At 35.3% G+C, this 26537-nt stretch overlaps 1 long non-coding RNA gene across 1 annotated transcript; it reads right to left on the bottom strand.

Moving 5' to 3' along the window:
- Positions 1-1467: 1467 nt before the first annotated feature.
- Positions 1468-26423, bottom strand: LOC138698597 (uncharacterized). Its single transcript, XR_011331902.1, has 2 exons — positions 26218-26423; positions 1468-3301 (listed from the first exon to the last, which is right to left on the bottom strand). It is a non-coding gene; the product is annotated as an uncharacterized lncRNA (long non-coding RNA).
- Positions 26424-26537: the final 114 nt, after the last annotated feature.

Raw genomic sequence — 26537 nt, 5'->3', positions numbered from 1 at the left:
AAACACAGTTCGAAAGAGGTTATGGTAGCACACAAACTGTACAGACCGCCATCTGTTGCTACGACGTTCAAGTTATACCGTACACGTTCTCAAGTTCAGATTGAAGAACGCCTTAAATAATAGGCAACTTCTCTAACATATAAGTTGAAACTCGCTTCAAATCGGTGACCCAACAACAGTGACATCATGACACACTTTGAAATGAACACCCAGTATATCTTCCTTCTTTTCTGCTTTCCTCTTACTCTCCACATACAATCCATATATCTTAATGTTCTCCATTTGCCGGACTTTGAATATGTAGTTCTCCTAAATTCTGGGATGGATTTTTTATACTCATCGTTCAGGAAACATGCACATGAAATATACAGCTGTGTGATGCCTTATTGTGTCACTTACGAGGTTCACGTGGCTAACAAGAAAGACAGGCTTCGGCATGAATTGGAGTCATGTGATTATCATGGTCTAGTCATGGCCATCTTGACAATAACCTAATATAAATACATGTTCGGAGTTATAAAAAACAAAGGAATTTCTATATTAAAACTCATGTTAAACGTGCATTTACATACAAACTTCTTCAATGTTGGCCATGTTATGATTAATCAATCAATCTTCTTAATGTATCCAGCTGTTTGCTGACAACATAAAGTCCACTATAGTCCACTGTAGTCTATTCAGTTGTTGTTTTTCACGAGAAATGAGGGGTATTTTGATTAATGTTCATTATAGACGCCTGTTGCTAGTAGCCAGAGGTGGGGTGTAGTCAATATATACTGCAGGGCTGTGTCTTCTGCAACTGGTACTGATGATTTTAATTTATTTCTTTTGTGGTTTATGGATGGACAGTATAGAAGAATGTGTTCCAGATCTTCACCATGATTATTACACCACAGACAAGTAGGATTATCAGAAATGTGAAATCGGTGTAGGTACAATTGAGTGACAATGTGACCTGTTCTGGCTCTTGTTAAAAATGTTTGAACATGTCTGGGCAAGTTTTTGTACATTTCCAGGTCATTTGGTTTCTTTTGTAGACTGCAAAACTTTTCCTTTGTCAGAACAGAGCCAATTGTTGATCCATAGGTTTGTAAAATGAGACTTTACTGAAGCAAAAGCATTGGATAGCGATATCACTTGAAGAGATGTTGGTTGCAAATATGTTGCCTGTTTTGCAATATTATCGACTTTCTCGTTTCCAGGTATACCACAATGACTAGGTATCCATTGAAATGTTATGACTAAGAATGTGACATCGTGCCATAGCCTGTCCTTCTTGTTAGCCATGTAAGGTTCAGACCTGTCCTCGGACAGTTGACTAAACAACAGAAAACATTTAATTATTATAAGTATATTTTACGAACCCCTGCAATAAGGATGATAGGGACTGGATTAATCTTGCACAGGATAGGGACCGATGGCGGGCTTATGTGAGGGCAGCAATGAACCTTCGGGTTCCTTAAAAGCTTTTTGTAAGTAAGTATGTAAGTATATTTTTATTACAATATTACCTTACAGAGATCAATTACATTATGTTTATGTATTACATGTATTATGATTTTAATCTTGACTTTTCCATTCCTTTTAAACGTTTTATTCAGCTTTCGTATTATCCTAAGTATAGAAAATTACTATTAAATAGATAATTATCACTGAAATGTCAAAACTTTGATGATTACTTCGATATTTTCTATGCTTGGTTTCCTTGGACATACACTCCATACAACTAAATTATAACATAAGCAATAAGAAAAACTAAGAGGTAATCTGTATGATGCTTAAAACAACGATCAAATGTGCGAAAATAAACACTGATAGGCTGAGCTTGACGTACCTTTGGAAACGAGGTTCTTTGTGTCGTTGATTCAGGAGAACATTAGATAAGATCTGATTACTTAGTTTGTGAAATAAGTCATTCAATATGCTACCTTATTCAAAGTTTAGCGATGCATATAAGCCATATAATGGTTATAAAAATATTCATAGTTGTACCTTCATACTTGAGAAAGAAGATATGTGTTTATATACCATCGTGGAGGGGATATTTTATTTAATATTACTTTAAAAATTATACAGTTTAATTCCTTTCAAAACACGACAAATATATCACTAGAACTATTCTACGAACTCACATGAATATACAATATTGGAGCTCTTCTGGAAACTGTAAATAAATTTCGAAACGAAAAATTTATTTGCCATTGTGTATATTGATTGTAAACCTAAAAACAACTTGGGAACAAAAATAATAGGAAAATTATACCTGTATATTTCTGCAATTCTGTATATTTTTAAATCACTAGAGGGGAAAGGAATATACTACTTTATTTTGTGATTTGTAGTTTGTTGAAAAATGAGAACGAAAAAATAAAAAAATAATACAAATCCAGGATAGTTGAGAATTTTACAGAAAAAATGACTAGTAAAACAATTAATTGAAAAATAATACAGTAACAACTTCAATCTACAATATCAAAGTATGAATTTTATTTATTTAATTATTAGGTACTCAAAATGAAACATTTGCCACCCCTCCAATTTGTAGTTCTTTAACTTCCAGAATAAGATCTTAAACCAGGCAACTTCAAGATTATAAATTTGTTGGCCATTTTGATGTCTGTAGTTCCTTGAAGCAATCACGAACAAAGCTAACTTAACATTGAAACATTTATTTGCTTGCCATTTCGTAGCTTGTTTCTTTTAAAAAGTGTTTTAGAATCAAACTTTATTTTTATTTACAGCCAATGATCATATCACACCCTCGTACTGAAGGCAATGTGAAGCAATATAATTTCGCACACAAGCTCTTTAAGCTGTTACATATTTGATGCTGACAACCGAACATCTCTCACAACTCCACTTTTTCCATCAGTACTGTACTTAAAGCTCAGCCAAAACAAAATATTTATATAGAAATAACACAAAATTATAGGTGATATCTTCTGAAGTTCATTACTTTCACATGGTGTGCTGAGAAGGAACAACAGAGACCAGATTGTTATCACCTACACCTCTAAGAGAAAATGAGGCGGTGCCTTTGGTCCTGGCGAACATCCCTTGTGTCCAACCTCGGCCCTCCGAGAGACTGCAGGTCTGCTTCAAGTGATGGGTCCACCACGTTCTCCATTTCGGGGTCCACCACATCTCCATTAATTCGGTCCTCCAGATTGATGAAGCCAAGACTAGCTTCCCACTGCGCAAGCTGCTCCTTGGTGGGTCTTTCCTGGTGGTAGGAAGGGGCACGCTGCAGCACCACCCCACTGACGAGGCATACCACCACCAATATAGTTACAGCACCCATCTGCAACAAGTAACATTACAATAAGAATAGTTGCAATGCAGGCCTATCTTCTTTCATCATCATCATCATCATCATCATCATCATCATCATCATCGTCATCATCTTCCTTTCATTTTGTAATCATGAAAGAGTTGTTAAAAACATAAAATTACTTAGTCACACGTTAAAAAGTGTTTCGACGTGATGTTACGTCTTCATCAGTGTCTCCAGAACTATTGGTGATCTTGAATTCTGCGATGTGCATTTGTCGATTGTAGGGGTGGGGGTATGTTGCTCTTATGGTGGGGGCTGGTTGTTTGGTGTTATGACGTATCATGACGTCGAATAATGTGTGGGTATTGAACTGTAATTGTGTATTAAGCATATGTTGTGGGTACAGAGGTGTGAAAATTATTAGAATAATCTTAATTTTAAAGGTTTTTTAATAGTAAAGGTAAAGGTATCCCCGTAACATGCCATGAAGGCACTTGGGGGGCATGGAGGTAGAGCCCCATGCTTTCCATGACCTCGGCACTAGAATGAGGTGGTGTGGTCGGCACCACGCTCTGACCCCTGGGAAAGACCCGGTACTCAATTTTTATAGGAGGCTGAGTGAACCTCGGGGCCGTTCTGAAAGTTTGGCACCTGGGATCGAACCCCGGACCTTCCAGTCCGTAGCCAGCTGCTCTACCAACTGAGCTACCCGGCCGCCATGGTTCCTTCACAAATATTCATTGAATTGATTAATATTGGTATATAATATTACTATACTGATGTAGGATATATTTACTACTAACAATGCCGGAAAGCATTGTTGTACATTTGTATTTTTCTTATTTTACAATTGTTATGGGAATTCAGAAATTATTATATTATGTTGGCGGAATTGGAAACATAAAAAATTAATTAAGAAATGCTTTAAACAAATTGTTCTTTGCGTTTACATTGTTGTGAAGGTTCAAATGAACGTATACATCTGTTTTGTACAACGAGCTAGATACTCAACGAGCCTAACTCGTTGGTTTTGTACATATAATTTTTTTTCTACGTCGCAGCTCTTTCTCGTCACCGATCGACTAAATCTCGTTCGATTCGTGAAACCCGATAGTCGATATTACATCAGTGTTTACTGGTTTTTGTAAGAACGCGGTTGGTTTGAATTCAGAGCACAGATTACACACAAAATAGGAAGTGGATTTGGACAATACGGAAAAAGTAAGTAGATCTGTATTTTAATATATTATTGTGTATATTAATAAACATCTTTGATAATAGATTAGCATTAAATTAATAAGTCATGGAAATATCATAAGTACGACGAAGTATATGCAGTACTTATTCTGGCTGTAAGATCGAAAAGGAAATATTCCAAATTTAAATCTGAATAGTCTAAATAATGGTTACTAAAAAGAAGCCAGTTTTCTCGCATCAATTTATTACAAACAGAAAATTTTCTTCCTTTGTATTCAATAAAACACCACTTAAACCCATTCTAATTTTCAACCCCTAAATTTAAAATCGTACGATGTTGATTTATTACTCGCGACATAACCCTGTTTTCTTATTTTGGCTAAACTAGCGCAGAGATAGTTCCCTTCGTACTCCGTTATACACCTTGCACATATACAAATCAGTGCCGGGTTAAGTTTGATTATCTTAGGCTTTTCTTATGCCTTGCATATACAATCAACTCTATCTCCACTAAAAATCCCTTATAAATTCAAAGATTTTCACTGCCGAAATCAGCAAAACTACCTATGCGCTAGTTCCTCCCTATTTTTTTTTTTTTCATGAAAACTTCAAACTAGCTTGTACCTTACTTGGTGTAGCTTATCTGTAGAATTACCAATAATTTCGATTTAAACTATACTTGTTTAATTTAGAAGCAATGCATTTAGTAACAAAAGTCAAGTGTTCTTTATTTCAGTCCCTATTTCAACAGGACAGGGAAACGAGTTTTCCTGTAGAATTTCCAATAATTTGATTCAAACTGCTTGTGATCATTATTCTTAATTGTTCAATTTAAAGGCAATGCATTTAAGTAACAAAAGTCAAGTGTGCTTTCTTTCAGTTCATATCTCAACAGGACAGGGAAGCGAGTGTAGTTTTTTTCTGTAGAATTATCAATAATTTTGATTGAAACTACTTATGATCATTATTCAAACTACTTGTGATCATTATTCTTAATTGTTCAACTTAAAGGCAATGGATTTAGTAACAAAAGTCAAATGTGCTTCATTTTAGTCCATATCTCAACAGGACAGGGAAGCGAGTGTAGTTTTTCTGTAGAATTATCAATAATTTTGATTGAAACTACTTGTGATCATTATTCTTAATTGTTCAACTTAAAGGCAATGCATTTAGTAACAAAAGTCAAGTGTGCTTTATTTCAGTCCATATCTCAACAGGACAGGGAAGCGAGTGTAGTTTTTCTGTAGAATTATCAATAATTTTGATTGAAACTACTTGTGATCATTATTCTTAATTGTTCAATTTAAAGGCACTGCATTTAAGTAACAAAAGTCAAGTGTGCCTTATTTCAGTCCATATCTCAACAGGACAGGGAAGCAAGTGTAGTTTTTCTGTAGAATTATCAATAATTTTGATTGAAACTACTTATGATCATTATTCAAACTACTTGTGATCATTATTCTTAATTGTTCAACTTAAAGGCAATGCATTCAGTAACAAAAGTCAAGTGTGCTTTATTTCAGTCCATATCTCAACAGGACAGGGAAGCGAGTGTAGTTTTTCTGTAGAATTATCAATAATTTTGATTGAAACTACTTGTGATCATTATTCTTAATTGTTCAACTTAAAGGCAATGCATTTAGTAACAAAAGTCAAATGTGCTTTATTTCAGTCCATATCTCAACTGGACAGGGAAGCAGATATTTATATAAAAGAAAAAGGCATGACCCATTCTATGCCCCGAATTTGTACTCTGAATAAAAAATATGGCCACCGTAATAGAGATTACTTAAGTCAATATTTCATTCCTAGCCCATATGCAAACTGCAAAGTGCTACTAAAACCTGCAGTTCACAACTTACGAATCCAGCCATTTCAAATCTTCTCTTACAATATGAGCAGTAATTTGTATACGAGTATATTAATGTATCAATATAATATTTTCCTTTAAAACCCTATTCGTTTTATATAAATGCACCAAAATGCCTTTTTTAATTTATTTTTCTATTGCCACTAGGGGCGTATTTTGCGGGCTACCGGGGCTAGCCCAAGGAAATTACAAAAGAAAAAGTTTATAATATAACATAATGTAATAATTTTGTATTATTAGTTTTACCATAGTAATTAAAATTAAAGTAATTGTTAGATATATTTTGTGTAATAATAGGGTCAGCGGTAGCCCAAACCCTTTAACCAGTATACGCCACTGATTGCCATCATTATTTACATCAGTGCCTTCAATGCCCTCTATAGCCATTAACTAATCGTTTAAATCTTCCATTTCGGCTATGACTTTATTTACAGGAGATATTTAACTTAGCTTGCGAACAACGTCAGGAAACAAACAATCAGCTCAATAATTTCGAGGGAAAAATTGATCCTTGGCCCGGCATAGGGAGTTATACCTGAAAGCTTCATTTGCAATCAGCTGTTCACAGACTCGGCCATCTTGTCCTTTGTGCAAGGCTTATGCTAGAGTGATATTGTATAACGATTATTATGTGTACCGGTAATTGTACATCTCTTATATATTATAGAGGTAACGTTTTTCATTTCAACGGTGTATAAGTCCTGTATAACTTTCATGCATACATTTTCTCGAATTAAATGGTTATAATACACATTGGCTACTTGATAATAGTCTTGTAATATTCAATGAGGTAGGCGAGACCTCATATATAATGAATATGTGACGTAGTTTATTAGTAAGACTGTATGGTAACCGATCCACAATATTTGCATTTGGCTTCTTTCTTGTTCTTCATGGTTTTTGTATCGTATAACTTCCACATTTTAGACCTGTGATTCATTCTGAGAATCTTTATTTCAACATCGAGATGCTCCTGCCTACAGAAATCCTTTATATAGGCCTATGTTACCGTTAAAACCAGAAACACGTCAAAACCAGTTTCAACTAGTAGAAACCAGTTCAAGCTAATGTAGGTAGATAGAAAGCGACTTTTCGTAAGATTTAGAGTCAATGACAGGTTAGGTTTGGTTTGTTTAGGTTTTTGTTTGGTAAAAGCCTAAACAAACAAAAAACTAAACAAACCAAACCTAACCTGTCATTGATTCTAGATCTTACGAAAACTCGCTTTCTATCTACATTTATAAAATTAATTTTTACTAGTAGAAAGTGGTTTTGACGGATTTCGGGTTTTAACGGTAATATCACAGTCTACTATATACAGTCACGAAGCTTGAGTTTTGAGGGTGCTAGAAACAATAGACTGTGACGGTACTATTTTGCATTGCCTGTAATGAGGCGATATTAGCGATCCTAGTGGTGAGCAGCTATCTAATGTTTGCGTATTTACTACGTATTGAGCTTCGCGACTGTATAGACTAGACTGTGCTAATATGTACACCCACTTATAGATTTTTACGAATGAAAGTATTGAATGTAATAGTCACGTTGAGGACAGATTTCCACTCTCAGGACGAGAATAGAATCCGGAATCTTTTGATTTGTAGCCAGGAATGCTGACCGTTAGCCCACGAAGCCGTAGCATTTGCTTGTTATTTAATAATTTTTAACAGATTGATAGATAACATCGCCTGTTCTTTATGTAACTGGCAGAGTTTCTGTGTATCTAAAGTTTCATAGTACCGGTATTCTAATAGGAAAAAACTGTCGTCGATTTGCAAAAGGGGACATGTCCAAAATAACAAAGTGTTGGAAAATCGCAAAAACTATAATTAAGTTTACAAATTAAAATGTTCATAATGAAACAATGTTGCCAGGATACGAGCGCTAATGTGTGGTGGAGAAGTGTTTAGTCAGTGAATATATTATTAGCTCAAGTTTGTAGTGAAATAGTCAACAAGGGTTAGGTCTTCTATATTAAATAAGTTATGTGCATTGTTATTTAAAATATGAAATTAGTTTGGAGGGAAGAAATATTAATTAATTTTAGAAATTATTTTTAGAATTTTTTAAGGGAACTGAGAAGAAGAGAAGGGAAGTAGAATAATAGTGGATAAAGTAAAATGATGGTCAAGTGAAAATGAAGGGACATCAAAGACATGGCAAGAACAGGCTTCAAGGATCAATACACGTCTTGTTTAAAATTGTAAATAGTGCAAGTAAGGAAATGCTGGCCCGAATACAGAAATGTGAAGGGCCAGCAGGACCGTAGATTTTTTTTTGAGAAATATATATCAAATATCAAATATTAAATTAAAATGTTCATAATAGGTTTGGAAGTAAATCCGAAAAAGACAAAGTATATGATTATGTCTCGTGACGAGAATATTGTACGAAATGGAAATATAAAAATTGGAAATTTATCCTTTAAAGAGGTGGAAAAATTCAAATACCTGGGAGCAACAGTAACAAATATAAATGATACTCGGGAGGAAATTAAACACAGAATAAATATGGGAAATGCCTGTTATTATTCAGTTGAGAAGCTTTTGTCATCCAGTCTGTTGTCAAAAAATCTGAAAGTTAGAATTTATAAAACAGTTATATTACCGGTTGTTCTGTATGGTTGTGAAACTTGAACTCTCACTTTGAGAGAGGAACATAGGTTAAGAGTGTTTGAGAATAAGGTGCTTAGGAAAATATTTGGTGCTAAGAGGGATGAAGTTACAGGAGAATGGAGAAAGTTACACAACACAGAACTGCACGCTTTGTATTCTTCACCTGACATAATTAGGAACATTAAATCCAGACGTTTGAGATGGGCAGGGCATGTAGCATGTATGGGCGAATCCAGAAATGCATATGGAGTGTTAGTTGGGAGGCCTGAGGGAAAAAGACTTTTGGGGAGGCCGAGACGTAGATGGAAAGATAATATTAAAATGGATTTGAGGGAGGTGGAATATGATGATAGAGACTGGATTATTCTTGCTCAGGATAGGAACCAATGGCGGGCTTATGTGATGGCGGCAATGAACCTCCGGGTTCCTTAAAAGCCAGTAAGTAAGTAAGTAAGTAAGTAAGTAAGTAAGTAAGTAAGTAAGTAAGTAAGTAAGTAAGTAAGTAAGTAATTAAAATGTTCATATGTTTTCTTCTAATTAGATCACTATGGATACATACATCCAGGATCCATGAACATTTCAATTTTTTAAGTCTGTTATGGTTTTTTGCGATTTCCCAACACTTTGTTATTTTGGACGTGTCCTCTTTTGCAAATCGACTATCATTTCGTATAGTGTAGCTTACTGAAGCTTTACAACTCTAGTATGGACCGAAGCAGATTGCCTAAATAATTGAGTGAAAAGTTCCTGAGAGAAAAAATGGAAAAGACCTGGGACAAAGTAGAAACAAAAAAAAAATTGAAACAGTACCATAATAGAAAGATGAAATATTCCACCAGATAAGAATTGGCTTGTAGAGTGAGATTAACGACTAACACGTTCATAGGCGTTATGGGGGGCACTGCCCCCCTCCAAACTTTCTGAACTCTTTTTTTTTTCTATTAATGTTAGAAATTATTGAATTCAAAAGATTTTTCTTCGTTTTGTTTATGATTAAGTTTCTGTGTTTAAATTAACGAATTAATGTCTTCAGATAATGTGTCTGGACTATAATATTTATTTTAAATTTCAAGAATTTCTATACCTCATTGAGGAATGGAAGCACTGTAATGTTTCTTTTGTAACAGCCTCTACTCAAGTGTTAGAAGTCTGCAGGTGTTCACCACCACTTGGAGATGTATGAATAACATACTGCACAACAATGCAGACAAAAGAAAAGTGATCCCGGTATAATGTGTTAAAGACGAGAGAATTATAGTCGCGACGCTGTTATTCCCAGCGTGACTCCTCCTCTTTGCTTACGTCTTAGGAAGTGAAGGCTCTATAAAGTCTAGGTAGATAGTATCGTTCGCTATTTTCGTTCTTTCGTTGCCGAGCTACCATACGAGGAATCTATTTGCCACACCGTTAAACATTATCATGTCGTAGCTCCTATGATAATAAATCAAACGCACTGTAATTCAGCAAATAATTGAGCGGCAAATAACGTCTTCGTGTGCTTTCTGCGAACGCCAACGAAAGAGCCAAAATGGCGGGCGATTATATTAAGTACTTATCGAGCCTTAAGAAATGAATAACTTCTTCATCAGCGAATCACAAGACGCACACGTTTCAATGTAGCCGACCTGCAACGCGATTGGCTGCCGGAAATTAGAGCGACGGGACTATAGAATTTACACTTCATTGTAACTTCAGGAAGGTAAGCTTCAGATAAAAAAAGTTTCTGTTAGCGCTGTTACGTAGTGTTTTTGATGTATGGATCTGTTTCTGTACGAGAGAGAAAAAGAGGGAGATTGTTTTAAGTTATGCCCTATTATAATTTGTAATAGACCTACAGTTCAAGTCCTATACAATTCGGTTCGAAACATCGCGGATATGGATGTAACCCTGTAAGAAACATCCCCCCCCCGAAAATACCTTTATTAAATGATCATATTCCGATATGCTATACTGGACCATGGTCAAGTTATAATTGAGGGAGGAGATAAATGATGTCCCACGTAACCCCGTTATATGAGGATTCTATGGTTTTACTTCCCCCACTCCCAGGAAACGGTTCTCTCTCCGCCTATGAACACGTTGTAAAATAATTGCAATATTTTTGTATATACTATGTATATATTTGTCTGGTTATAGGACATATGGATTTAACATTGCCATAAGAATCTATGTATAAAAACTATGAACAAATAAAATAATTTAGTGGCCCATGTTTATAAATTAGCAAACTTTGACAATCTGTAAAACAAGTGAACATCAAGCTTTGGCTTAGCAACCGTAAATGATGTTCTCTTGTCTTATAAATTGTCAAAGCCTGCTAATATCTAAACATGGCAACTGATTAAGCAACTTCTTCATATTTTTATACATAGGTTCTTATGGCCTATACCCAAAAAAACACACAACAACTTCATTGTAGTATCACAGTCTAGTATATACAGTAACGAAGCTCAATACGTAGTAAATATGCGAACATTAGATAGTTGCTCACCACTAGGATCGCTAATATCGCCTCATTACAGGCAATGCGAAATAGTCTATTGTTTCTAGCACCCTCAAAACTCAAGCTTCGTGACTGTATATAGTAGACTGTGGTAGTATGTTACTTCCCTCCATAGGCGCTAGATGTTGTCCATTATCTTATTTTAGTTATACGATGTCTCAAATTGTAGTCTTGCGTCATGATGACCACATAGTTAGGATGTTTCCACTGCTTTTGAAAGTCTATGCTGGTTCATAATTCTTACGTGTACAATACGGAGAAAAGGAAAATCATCATTACCATCACATTCCTTTAGGTTTTGTATAGGCGTGAATAATACTGTACTACTACTACTACTACTACTAGTAGTAGTAGTAGTAGTAGTAATGACGACATGTAAATGTAAAGTCATTATCTCTACTGCCGTGACTAGTCCCTTTTCCGATGGTTTCTTGTATTATTTAACATACTGTAGTCCCGCTGGGAGTTTACAAGTTGATAATCTTGCGGTATACACGTTAAAACTAGAGTAACGGGTAGTATATGCTGCAGGCGTAATAGCGAACGAATACTCGAATTTATATGAAATGCGTGCTAGTCACAAGTTTTGTAAAACAGCAGTAACAATAAGAACAACAATAATATTAATAATAATACATAGGCCTATATTAGAAACTAATGCATGTATAAGAATAGGGCCTATAGCACAATAATTAATGGAACACGCCTAAATAATGAATGAGTTGAATGACACGCCTGAAAATGTCGACCCAATACAATCAAGAGCCGTGAAGATGGCGGCGTTAGCACTCACCTGTGGTGTGTCTTCTGTCCTGTCTTGATGCGAACTAGCTTGCGGTGGATTGAGTAGCGAGCTTTGATAGCCCTGAGGTATATAACTGCGCGGACTTCCCCGTGCACACGGAACGTGGCCTCACTTGCAAATCACAGCGCTTCACAGAAGCTATCCAGTACCTCGACTCATCGTTTCCTTTCTTCCATCCGGTGCTGTGGCATCACAAACCGCGTTACATCAACTTTCGTCAACTGTTGTGGTTAGACTGGGAATAAACAATATAGTAAACACCTTACATGGCTTACAAGTAAACGTAAAGAATCACAGGGGAATATTTTTCTTATCTATACTAATAATAAATCTGTAGCCGAAATTTTTCTGGTAATTTTCGATTTTCCAAAAATAATTGGTCCTAACATATATAATTAACCACCCTGAAACCGAAAATCGCTTTTTTGAAATTTTTGTATGTCTGTCTGTCTGTCTGTCTGTATGTTTGTTACATTTTCACGCGATAATGGCTGAACGGATGTCGATGAAAATTGGAATATAAATTAAGTTCGTCGTAACTTAGATTATAGGCTTTATGGCATTCAAAATACATTATTTAAAAGGGAGGTTATAAGGGGGCCTGAATTAAATAAATCGAAATATCTCGCTTATTATTGATTTTTATGAAAAATGTTACATAATAAAAATTGCTTTAAAAATCATTTCCGATAAGTTTTATTCTTTGAAAAATTTTGATAGGACTGATATTTAATGATATAAATGAGTTTTAAAATTAAAATAACTGCCATCTAAGGCCGTGTAATGAATTAAAAAACAAATGACTTCGTCTATAAGGGGCCTTGGACAGCAACAATCGAAAGCTATGAAAGATAGCCTACAGATAATGTTTCTGCGTTTCTATGAAGTAATATCAGAAGCTTAATTAACCGATTTGTATAATTAATTATTAATTCACCATTGGAAAGTGTAGTTTCTCTAGATGGACATAATGCTATAATGTTATCACAGTAACTCCTGAGTGAATCGAGGACAGGTAAGATTAAAATAGATTCTTATGCACAGAAAACTTGATAGGCTAATCTGTATATTCGTTTCCTGTATTTCCTAAAATAATTTTTATGACTAAATGAGTGGTCTCTGGATCAAAATGATAGCATTTTAATTTTTTAATTAAATTTAAATTAAGTAACATAATAAACGATTTATCCTTCTATCAAACACGAATGTTCCCTGGATCAAATGTCCTATTTTAATTATATAATTACTTTATATTTACTTCTAACGGGTGCAGCGGAGCGCACGGGTACGGCTAGTACTGAATATGAAGTCTTCTTTCCCTTTGTATTCCCAAATATCCAAACATGAAAACAAAAATGATTGCACATAGGTCTGTTATGCTACTTTCTCATTATTATGGACTAGCCGTACCCGTGTGCTCCGCTGCACCAGTTAGAAATAAATATAAAGTAATTACATAATTAAAATAGGACGTTTGATCCAGGGAACATTCGTGTTTGATAGAAAGATAAATCGTTTAATATGTTACTTAATTTAAATTGTATTTAAATAATTAAAATGCGATCATTTTGGTCCAGAGAGCAATCATTTGGTGCAATGACAATTCCTTTAATATGTTTCTTAATTGTTATTACATGCAACCATAGTTTAATGAAGATTGACATATAATTTAGTTTTAATGTGTATACTTTATATTACTTGCTATATGTTTCAGAAGTTACTGTAATAACATTGTAGAATTATGTCCATCTAGAGAAACTACACTTTCCAATGGTGAAATAATAATTAAACAATTAATTAGCTTCCGATATTACTTCATACAAACACAGAAACATTCTCTTAGGCTATGTTTAATAGCTTTCGATTGTTGTTGTCCAAGGCTCCTTATAGACGAAGTCATTTGTTTTTATTTCAGTACAGCCCCTTAGATGGCGTTGTTATTGTAATTTTAAAACCAATTTATCTCATTAAATATCAGTCCTATCAAAATGTTGTATAGAGTAAAACTTATCGGAAATTACTTTTAAAGAAACTTTTGTTATGTAATATTTTTCATGAAAATCAATAAGCGAGATATTTCGATTTATTTAATTCAGGCCCCCTTATAACCCCCCTTTTAAATAAAGTATTTTGAATGCCATATAGCCTAAAATCTAAGTTACAACGAACTTAATTTATATTCCAATTTTCATATAAATCGGTTCAGCCATTATCGCGTGAAAAGGTAACAAACATCCAGACAGACAGACAGACAGACAGACATACAAACAAAAATTTCAAAAAAGCGATTTTCGGTTTCAGGATGGTTAATTATACATGTTAACACCAATTATTTTTGGTAATAGCGATAGTGCCAGATTTTCCACAATTAGGCCTACTTTCTTTGTTACATTTACCCTTCTACAGTAGATACCTAAAATACCATATTTAAGCATTAAAAACTTGCGAAATAACGCAAAATTTGGATCATTGTGCAAAATATGTCAATAAGCACGAAACATATCCCTCTGTCGCAAAAAATACGAACTCTGCACCAACATTTTATTCAGTGTTGTTAAAGAACATGTTTGTGCCTTTGTTTTATTCAATTGTGGAAGGTTTAAACCGAAATCATCCATTTTATTTCACCAAGAATACTGTCCCTACTATATAATACGTTTTAGACGTTTCTGCATTCTAATCTCAGAAGCTAATTAAACGATATGTATAATTCCTTCACTATTTGAAATTGTAGTTTCTGTAGATGGACGTAATGCTATATTGTATGAGGACTGCGGTAAGATTAAAATAGATCTTCACGCACAGAAAACTTAATATTGAAAAAAAAAATGTAAATAATTTTTTTTTAATCGTAAAAATATTTTTTTCATATAGCAGAAGGACAGTATTTTACACATACTAATTTTCATTATTGTACAAGCTACAGTAATGGAGGGAAAAATGTTGAATATTTCCAAAATTTTACTGCTGTAAGCTGTACATAACCCCTTAATAGAAGAAATTATGTATTTGTACACAGTAGGCTAAAATTGCATTTTTATATCTGTAACCGTGACACATAATATTGTATACTCGTAAATTCAAAAGATAGTTCAACCCTTCTAATATTCCTCTAATGGTCCAGTTTGGAATTTAAGCCCACAGCATAAGATTCTTAGAAAAAGCGATCACTTACTAAGGCTATTGAATAGACATTGTTTCCAATTAAGCAATGTGTGATAACACTACATGGGTTTGTCCGATCAGAGAGCGCCAACACTGATAGATTGATGGTACAGGGTGCGTCAGAAAGAACGGATGGATTTCACATGGCAAGAAAATTGTAAAGATTAATCAAATCAAAAATGTATTGTTATCAACATATTCACCAATACATGCAGTTTATTTATGGAAAACAACATTATCCATATGATGTCCTTGGCTTTCAATACAGGCATCGAGGCGTTTTCTGATGTTCGCCATCACTTTCATAGTCATAGCTGGTGCAATTGCCACGATTTCTTCACGAATCTCTGTCTTCAGTTCGTCCAGTGTATGTGATCGATGTTTACAAACTTACGCCTTCAAATGGTCCCAAAGAAAGAAGTCGCAGGGCGCGAGATCTTACCGTAGCCTCGGACAATCTCAGTGCAATAGAATTTCGTCCAGGTGATTCCTTCTTTAATGTTGAACCTGTGATACGAAATGAAGCCTCCCACCGCAAAATTGTATTCCGAGTTGGAATCCTAGCGTGACGTCCGATGTCGAAATGAGTCCTGAGTGGTGATCACAGACTCTTCATTTTTCAAAAATGTCTCTACGATGAAAGCACGTTGTACACCAGACCAACACCATATTCTCAACTGAAACTGCATTCTATGGCTGACCCAACATTCGTGGTCCCCCTCACTATATCTTTCTCCTCGTTGCGTATCGATAGTTTGAAATCCATCCGTTCTTTCTGACGCACCCTTTATTTAGAAGTTGCAATGTTAATGATCTCCTGTTTTTCAGTTGACCTTATTGTACTTCGAAGTTAATAGATATTGTTACTGCAACATTAAACTATACTTCAGTAGACATTACTTGTGATTAGTCGTAATTCAAAATTAGATATTTTAGCATGAGAACTTTTCCAATTAAACGATTTTAGACACTGAATAGACATTGTTTCCAATTAGACATTTTGGCATTAGACCATGCGTCAGTAGACATTATTTATGATTAGACTTAATTCACAATTAGACGTTTTGGCATGAAATATTTTCCCATTGTACATGAATAAATTGTAGACTTATTTTCCATCAGTCGTAATTGCTGATTAGACATTATGTAGTTTAGACCTCGTACATATAGACTAAGGGTGCTATTCATAGACATTTTGCAGCACGCGCTACGAGCGTACTAAGCTAGCCCCGGCTATCCACTGGTTACTAGTACAGAATTAAAATAATATCCTATCGCTAACACTGGTTTATGAATACCAAAAACGCTGATCATCCACCGAAAGCCCGCGCTAAAAATGTCTATGAATACGGCCCGTACTGATCTCAAAGCGTAGATACAGTGGCGACTCGTGATATTTTTTGTAAGCTTATGTAGGATATGAAATTGACGACTGATGACCAAAACAGAAACTAATATTAATAATAATAAAATGTTAGTAGTAGTTGTAGTAGTAGTAGTAGTAATAATAATAATAATAATAATAATAATAATAATAATAATAATAATAATAATAGAGCATGCAAAATCAATACAAGTAGGCCTCTGTTAGACTTTGACTTACCATTCTGGAATTGGCAATTTATTTGTAGTGAAGTTCGATTCTCTTCCCCATTTTAGTAACGAAGATGGCTCCTAAGCCATTGTATTGCCCGATATTTACCGATGCTCCGTCGTACATTTGTGAAATTAATTTCTTGCTACAGTTAAATTCTTCTTAATGATAAAATACAACTTCAGATATTCTTTCGGCTGTCCTGTCATCTGAAAGTCCTGTTAATTCTTGTATTTATTATAACTTATTTTATTTATTTTATGCAATTTTGTTTTTTATTCATTTTATTTTTGTACTGTATCATTTTAAATTATTTATTATTTCGGTTATTCTATTCTTTTAAAATAACCAATGAACTGCATTTAAGGAGGCTACAAGGGTACTTGGAAATTCTTATTGTAGTCTCTGACAGGGTCTCCATCACCCAGAAAGAAGGGTTGTAGTATTAGGATATGCTATCATATCCTCAAACGCTGTTAAACTCAAGCCATATCCCGCCGTCCGCACCCTCCCCTATCCCCTAACTTCACTGTTAGAAATACCGTTTTCTGTAAGATATTTGGATGGTTCCTCGGAAATTATTTTTTAGCTGTGCAATGACGACAACTCACGACAGAAAGTGGAAGCTTAAAGGAAATTAATACGTCGGGACAAATTGAAAATCAAAATCTGTAATTAAAATGTTTTCGCAGGAGTTAACATATTTTTTTATCCTCAGAGGCACGAAATTAAACTGTAGGATCATCCTCATATCCTTCATGGAGGAATCGCCACTGCTTAGATATTAGAAATAAGTTATATACATATTGTCCCAGAAATGCCGTCCACATCATTCGAATAGGCAACTCAAATTACGCATTATAGATGGATAACATACTGGTTTAGCGATTTTTATTACATAGAAAAAATAAACCTTAATTGAATACTTGTCTTTTATTAAGCCTACATCTGATACGCCTACAAAATGCATCCAACATGCCATCTGAGCAATGCGAGTATTCTACAGTATAACATGAAGAAGTAGACGGCGTTTCAGAATAACGAGGCTTATTTATAATTTTCAGATGTGATAGTAGTCATGACGTAATTAAGCATGTTTTCTTAATGAAGTAGTGTCCCGTATCGAGGTAATATAGTAAAAGTAATAACTTTTCATTCACCTTAGACGCCTATTATCGTCCATGGCTGTCTTCAATGATTTATTGCAGCCGTGGCGAAAATGCGATCGTGCGCCTAGCCACTGTGTAACCTGCAACGTGCATAGGACCTATGGAGGGAGGCGGACACCCGAAGGGGAAGTGAAGCAACTGTCTGACTTATTAACGGTTTTTCATTTTCCTTACGTCAAGCACTTAAATAAAATGTTATACAGTACAAGGCTACATACTAATGTTTAGTACGTGTAACGAAGAAAGAAATGAAAAAGAAAACATAGGACACATTATCACAACCTAAAATTAACTGTCTTCAGAATGTCTCTGCGACAGAGTTTCAAAATCAGGAATTATGTCGCTTACTGCCAGTCGTAGTTGATCACAAAGGTATTTGTCTGTCAGTCGTGATCTAATTTGGTTTTTACTATTTTCATTGTTGAAAATAATATTTCACAAACGTAAGTTGTACCGAACGTGGCTTCAAAAGAGCAAGCGAAAGAACGAAGGTTCAGATATTTATTTTTTGGCAAAGATTTGAAAAGCTCAACATTTGTCAAGTCCTTACATCTAGCTTTCATTTAACATCATATTGTAAATCTGAGAGTTTAAATTAAAGATCTAACCGCATTATTCGTACATCTGCTGAAAAAGGATCGACGTACAGATATAATGGTGATGATGATAATAATAATAATAATAATAGTAATAATACTTAACCGTTTAATGTTTCATGAGTAACATGGCCGTTAATGCCGTTTTACGTTATACAACCGTTTTCCTCGTAATACTTGTGAACAAATCATACATTTAATATTCTCATCATATTGGCAGCAAAAAAAGCGTCCTCCCATCCTACTTGAAACTTTCGTTTTTATAGAGGTACCTGTTTCGAGAGAGACATTGCGACGATACGCTACTCGCAGGTCAGAGACAAATACGAATGGAACGGAGTTTGACTCCAGTGAGTGAGAGGGTGGGGATTGGGGAAGGTAGGAAGCAAAGGAAATGCACAGCTATCATTGCGAGCCACAATGTGCTCGTGAGTCGTATTTTCGCCACGGATGATTTATTGTGTTTATGGCTATTCAGGACTGTTACCATGGAAACAATTGAAGTTGATTTTTTTTTTCAAAATACTAATTTCTTTCATGTCGTTATATCTTTATGCGGAAGCATTTCCGCCCCGGACACTACCCGGTATCTTATTACGAAGAAATCAAATTAATTAATTGGTTTTGACATAACAAATTTTACCTCTAATGAAAAAGAAAACACTAATGTTAAACGTACTGTTATAGGCCTATTTAGAGACCCAATATGTCTCTTCGTAAATTACTAAAAAAAAAAAATATCAAATAAACCGGAAACAAATAATAACAAAAGCGTTCTGAAAACAAATTTCGTAGTAACGGATAACGTAATTAGTTGTTACATTTCCTTCCCCCCACCCTGCGGAGAAGCCCGCATATGTGGACATCCCGCAGGGACAGTTTTAGGTCAACAGTGCGAGAAACTCAATCATGATCTCTCATGTCAGCTTTTTTTTTTTTTTGTCTGACTTAATGGGAAATCCGATGATGACTAGCAACTGTTTCACTTTGTTGCGTTGCGGTCATTTCTCTAGGACACGCTATGATTTGCTACTTGATTAGTTTCGGTAATAAAAAATATTGCAGAATATTCTATGTATGTACATACTATCACGTAGAAGATCTTGCACTAATACGCCTTTATATTCAGTCATGCTTCTCAGATCTTTTTCTGTTGTGAAGGTTTTTCTTTCGCTGTTATTTATAATCGCTTTAACATCTTTGGTCATTTCGCGAGTTAATCTTTGGTTGAAATCCGAAGGCCTTTGTACTATTGTTGAGACTGGTTCCATTGTTGTGAACCAGATGACTGATTTGTTACGAATATGATTTCGGTGATGAATGAGGCCGGTGATATTCAGGGATGTTGTGGCCCGAATTTCCTGGCATTTGCCTTACGGTTGAGGAAAAACCCTGAAAAACCTCAACCAGGAAATTCAACCCGACCGGGAATCGAACTCGGGCCCTCTCGGTAAGAGACCAGCATGCTGACCCCTACACCACAGAGGTGGTCTGTGAAGTATTGTTATGATACATCTATGGAAATTTTAAAGTAAATCAGCCATTAGTTAATCAACTAACAAACGAACTGGAGTTTGTCATCTCTGTATTATTTAATATTACTTTATCCTTCAGATTCTCACAGAACAGACCTGTAAATTATTTTTAGCAAGTCTTGAAGTTTATAATAACAAATTTAATTTGACCTCTAAAATGTCAGCATTCTTGCAGATCATGGCCTTCGTGCAATATTGTTTACTGTAGTGTGTGTTTTGTTTTATTATGAAATGCAATTACTGACGACAGATGGATTTTAGAAAATAGGAAAATTATGTTGAAAAATTGACATTTCACTGAAAAATACTATTTTTCTGAAAAACGTTGGGTTCCAAGCTTCAAAATGAGGGGTCATTTATTCAAATCCGTTCGGCCGTTTTCCCGTAATTTCCATTACCAGTTCAAATTATATATATATATATATATATATATATATATATATATATATATATATATATATATATAGATTATTACCCATTTCGCAGCCGGATACGGACTGGAAGGTCCGGAGTTCGATCCCAGATGGTGACAGGATTTTTTTCTCGTTGCCAAACTTTCAGAACGGCCCCGAGGTTCACTCAGCCTCCTATAAAATTGAGTACCGGGTCTTTCCCGGGGGTAAAAGGCGGTCAGAGCGTGGTGCCGACCACACCACCTCATTCTAGTGCCGAGGTCATGGAAAGCATGGGGCTCTACCTCCATGCCCCCCAAGTGCCTTTATGGCATGTTACGGGGATACCTTTACCTTTTAAGGTAACGACTATTTGTTTCTTCTCATATTTTGTTATCGTATTTATACAATGTTCTGACTCGGGATAAATTTGAACACGTGGATGATGTGAAAGGCTTGCTTCCAAATATAGGGTAATATGGACACCAACATTTTCTATCGCACTTTTCATATAAACAGTTGGGACTATTTTGATGAGTTATATTGTATTAGGTTCGAACATTACTAATAAAATAACACATTAAATATTATTTTTTTTACTTGAATACACATATATAATAATAATAATAATAATAATAATAATAATAATAATAATAATAATAATAATAATAATAATAGTAGTAATAATACTTTATTACCAGAACAAAGATACATATTGCTTTTTATATAAAAACACATTAGCACTCTCAGAAAGAGTTAAGTTACATACTCGTGCTCAGGGGACATTCTACATAATGTTGAGGTATTTTATTAAATAACAGAGTAAACAGTAAAAATATAAATAAAAAAGTAGAAGAAAAACACAGATATCACAATAATTGAACTTTAAATTTTCTCTCTAAACAGCAATTTTAATTGATTTTTTAAAATAAGTATCATTAGAAAATTGTACGTTTGGGAATTTATCTATTACCACAGTCTAGTATATACAGTCACGAAGCTCAATACGTAGTAAATATGCATCCATAGATAGTTGCTCATCACTAGGATCGCTACTATCGCCCCATTACAGACAATGCAAAATAGTATAGGCACAGTCTATTGTTCCTAGCACCCTCAAAACTCAAGCTTCAGTCACGAAGCTCAATACGTAATAAATATGCATCCATAGATAGTTGCTCATCACTAGGATCGCTACTATCGCCCCATTAGAGACAATGCAAAATAGTACAGGCACAGTCTATTGTTCCTAGCACCCTCAAAACTCAAGCTTCAGTCACGAAGCTCAATTCGTAGTAGATAGTTGCTAACCAATAGGATCGCTACTATCGCCTCATTACAGACAATGCAAAATAGCACAGGCACAGTCTATTGTTCCTAGCACCCTCAAAACTCAAGCTTCGTGACTGCATATACTAGACTGTGCTATTATCATGTTATAAAGCCTTGGACCGAAGTTGCTACTGTGATTAAAATATGAACATACCGTTTTATTACAGAACCACAGACTTGACCATTTTAAAGGATAGTCTTGTAATATGGCCACGAAAGTGCACTGAACTGCTTTAAACCAGTCAACCTCAAGATTATAAATGTGATATCCATTTTGATGCCTGCAGCTGCTTGAAGTAATCATGGACAAAGTTAACTTCACATTGAAATATTTGTTTGCTTGTCATTTTGTAGCTTTTTAAAAATTTACATCGAATGATCATATCACACCCTCGTGCTGAAGGCAATGTGAACCAATGTAATTTCACACACAACCTTGTTAATGTAATATATATTTGATGATGACAACCAAACATCTCCCACACACTCCACTTTTTTCATCAGTATTGTACTTAAAGCTCAGCGGAAACAAAATTCTTATATAGAAATAACACAAACTTATCTTCTAAAGTTCATTACTTTTACGTGTCGTGGTGAGAAAGAACAATAGAGACCAGATTTTTATCATTCAGTCCCTGCATCTCTAAGAGAAACGGAGGCGGTGCTCTCGGTTCCTGACATCATATCTCACGTCCGACCACAGCTCTCTGAGAGACTGCAGCTCTGCTTCAAGTGATGGGTCCACCACGTTCTCCAGTTCGGGGTCCTCAGTTGTACTCGTACTAATTCGGTCCCCCAAACTGATGAAGCCAAGACTGGCGTCCCACTGCGCAAGCTGCTCCTTGGTGGGTCTTTCCTGGTGGTAGGAAGGGGCATTCTCCTGCAGCACCACGCCACTGACGAGGCATACCATCACCAATATAGTTATAGCACCCATCTGCAACAAGTAACATATAAGGTAATTATAAGAACAGTTGCAATACAGAGAGACAGGCCTATAATAATAATAATAATAATGATAATAATAATAATAATAATAATAATAAATACTTGATTAAATGGCGATCTTACTCGTGTTAATTATGTAAGCAAGTATGGCTTACAGCTGTTTCGGTGCTACTTGACACCATCCTCAGGGCCTACTAGATCTTGGCGCTATCTCAACTTCGCTGCCTGTTGTGTGGGTGCGTTCGTGTGATGAAGAGTTGTGTCAAATAGTGTGTGTGTTCTGAAACTGATCTGTGTGTTGAGAATTTCAGAACACACACACTATTTGACACAACTCTTCATCACACGAACGCACCCACACAACAGGCAGCGAAGTTGAGATAGCGCCGAGATCTAGTAAGCTCTGAGGATGGTGTCAAGTAGCACCGAAACAGTTGTAAGGCACACATGCTTTTAACACGAGTAAGATCGCCATTTAATCAAGTATTTATATTCAAGTGTTAAAAGTAGTGTACGAAAGATTCAACATGGAATAATAATAATAATAATAATAATAATAATAATAATAATAATAATAATAATCACCACCATCGTCTTCCTTTCATGTTGTAATCATGAAAGAATTGTTATGTCTGCAAGAATCTTTTCTTTCATCTAACCCAATTATGTTTTACCGTGTGGTTGGTAATTTAAAATTAACCTTGGGATTAACCATGTTGGTGCCAGTTTTATTGATATTCATGGATACAATCTATTATGAATACCATTTCAGTCTCGTCTAAGATTTTATCATTTCTTATATTGTCCCACTGTTTGGAGCCTGAATTTCATTTCACTTTTTCGTAGGGTCTATGTTTCATTCCCATAGCAGAAGACAGGTGGTATCAATGTCTTGTATAAGCAAGTGTGAGTATTTCTTTGAACCAACAAAGGTTTCATTACGCTGTTCATTATTCCCACAGTTTTATTAAAATTTGCAATCTTCTCTGAAACATGTAATTCTGTTAAAAATGATAATCTGAAGCCAAGATAATTAAACTGATTTACTCGTTCTAGAATTTCATTAGACTCAGCTATACAAATTTTGCTTGGTACCGGGTCCTTAACATAGAAAGCCATTACCTACTGCAGCTTTTCAGTTGAAATTTCCATAGTTCATTACTTTAGAAGCTCAGGAGCAAATGTGACTTTTACTGATTTCCCTTAGGGACTGAGTGTATTAGTTGTCTTGTGTTACCTTCAGAAACAGAAGTCATGCACATTATTTTTTTAACCTACATAGATTCTAGATAATTAGAAGACAAAAATAGGATGTAAACTTTCTTCCGCTTCTTTTTAACATATGAATTCATTACTGGTATCAAAGAATTTAGAAATATTCTCAGCTATTAATTTTAAATTACGTAATAGATCTTTGTAAATCTTTTCTGAGGAAGCTAATACCCCATAATACCAATTACCTACTTACTTACAAATGGCTTTTAAGGAACCCGAAAGTTCATTGCCGTCCTCACATAAGCCCGCCAGTGGTCCCTATCCTGTGCAAGATTAATCCAGTCTCTATCATCATAACCCACCTCCCTCAAATCCATTTTAATATTATCCTCCCATCTACGTCTCGGCCTCCCTAAAGGTCTTTTTACCTCCGGTCTCCCAACTAACACTTTATATGCATTTCTGGATTCGCCCATACGTGCTACATGCCCTGCCCATCTCAAACGTCTGGATTTAATGTTCCTAATTATGTCAGGTGAAGAATACAATGCGTGCAGTTCTGTGTTGTGTAACTTTCTCCATTCTCCTGTAACTTCATCCCGCTTAGCCCCAAATATTTTCCTAAGCACCTTATTCTCAAACACCCTGAACCTATGTTCCTCTCTCAGAGTGAGAGTCCAAGTTTCACAACCATACAGAAGAACCGGTAATATAACTGTTTTATAAATTCTAACTTTCAGATTTTTGGACAGCAGACTGGATGATAAGAGCTTCTCAACCGAATAATAACACGCATTTCCCATATTTATTCTGCGTTTAATTTCCTCCCGAGTGTCATTTATATTTGTTACTGTTGCTCCAAGATATTTGAATTTTTCCACCTCTTCGAAGGATAAATCTCCAATTTTTATATTTCCATTTCGTACAATATTCTGGTCACGAGACATAATCATATAATACCAATTAATCTTCAAAAATTGATTGGATATATGGGTATTTGATCCTGTCGTATAGGCCTATATGTCCATGACTGTGCTTTTACTTCAACACACTGCCTGCTGGATCGCATCTTAAGGCTGCTTACACTGCCTGCCCAATCAACGCTTATACATACACAAGTAGCCGCTAGGTGGCAGGTAGTGACTTTGCTTACTGATAATGTTAATAGCGGTGGGCACTGCCTAGCATCTAGTGGGAAAATAGCATTGATTGAGCAGTCAGTTTACACAGCTATATGATGCGATCAAGCAGGCAATGCTCCAACAATAAATTATGTTCTATTTTTTTTACAAACTGTCAAAGCCTGCTAGTATCTAAACGTGGCAACTGATTAAACAACATCATAGTTTTTATACATAGGTTCTTATGGCCTACATCCAGAAAGACACACAACAACTTCATTGTAGTATGTTACTCCCTTTCATATGCACTAGATATTGCCCATTGTCTTGTTTTAGTTCTACGATGTTTCAAATGGTAGTCTTGCGTCATGATGACCACATAGTTAGGACGTTTTCACTGCTTTTTAATGTCTAGGCTGGTTCATAATTCATACGTATACGAAACGCAGAAAAGGAACATCATTATTTCATTACCATCAGATTCTTTTAGGTTTCGTATAGGAGTGTAAAAGTAGTAGTAGTAGTAGTAGTAGTAGTAGTAGTAGTAGTAGTAGTAGTAGTAGTAGTAGTAGTAATAATAATAATAATAATAATAATAATAATAATAATAATATGTAACGACATGTAAATGTCATGATTTCTGCTGCCGTGACTAGACCCTTTTCCGATGTTTTCTTGTGTTTATTAACCATATTGTAGTCTAAAATATTTCCCGCTGGGAGCTTACAGGTTGACAATCATTGCGTATACACATTAGAAGCAGAGTAACGTGTAGTATATGCTGCAGGCGTAATAGTCAACGAAGACTCAAATTTATGTAAAATGCGTAGTAGTCAGAAGTCCCAATACAATCAAGACCCGTGAAGATGGCGGCGTTAGCACTCACCTGTTGCGTGTTTTCTATCGTGTCTTGATGCGAACTGGCTTGCGGTGAATTGAGTAGCGAGCTTTGATAGCCCTGAGGTATATAACGGCACGGACATCCCCACCCACACGAAATGCGACCTCACTTGCAAATCATAGCTCTTCACAGAAACTATACAATATCTCGACTCATCGTTTCCTTTCTTTCATCGGTGCTGTGGCATCACAAACCGCGTTACATCAAGTTTCGCCAGCTGTTGTGGTTAGATGTTTTTTATTTAAGCTACCTTATATACAACGCACCATATACATTCATATCTATACTAATAATAAATCTGTAGC

This window comes from Periplaneta americana, chromosome 4 (genome assembly GCF_040183065.1).
Source record: "Periplaneta americana isolate PAMFEO1 chromosome 4, P.americana_PAMFEO1_priV1, whole genome shotgun sequence".
Lineage (NCBI taxonomy): Eukaryota > Metazoa > Arthropoda > Insecta > Blattodea > Blattidae > Periplaneta > Periplaneta americana.
The sequence above is the reverse complement of the archived record's forward strand: the minus strand, read 5'-3'. Positions and strand labels throughout refer to the sequence as shown.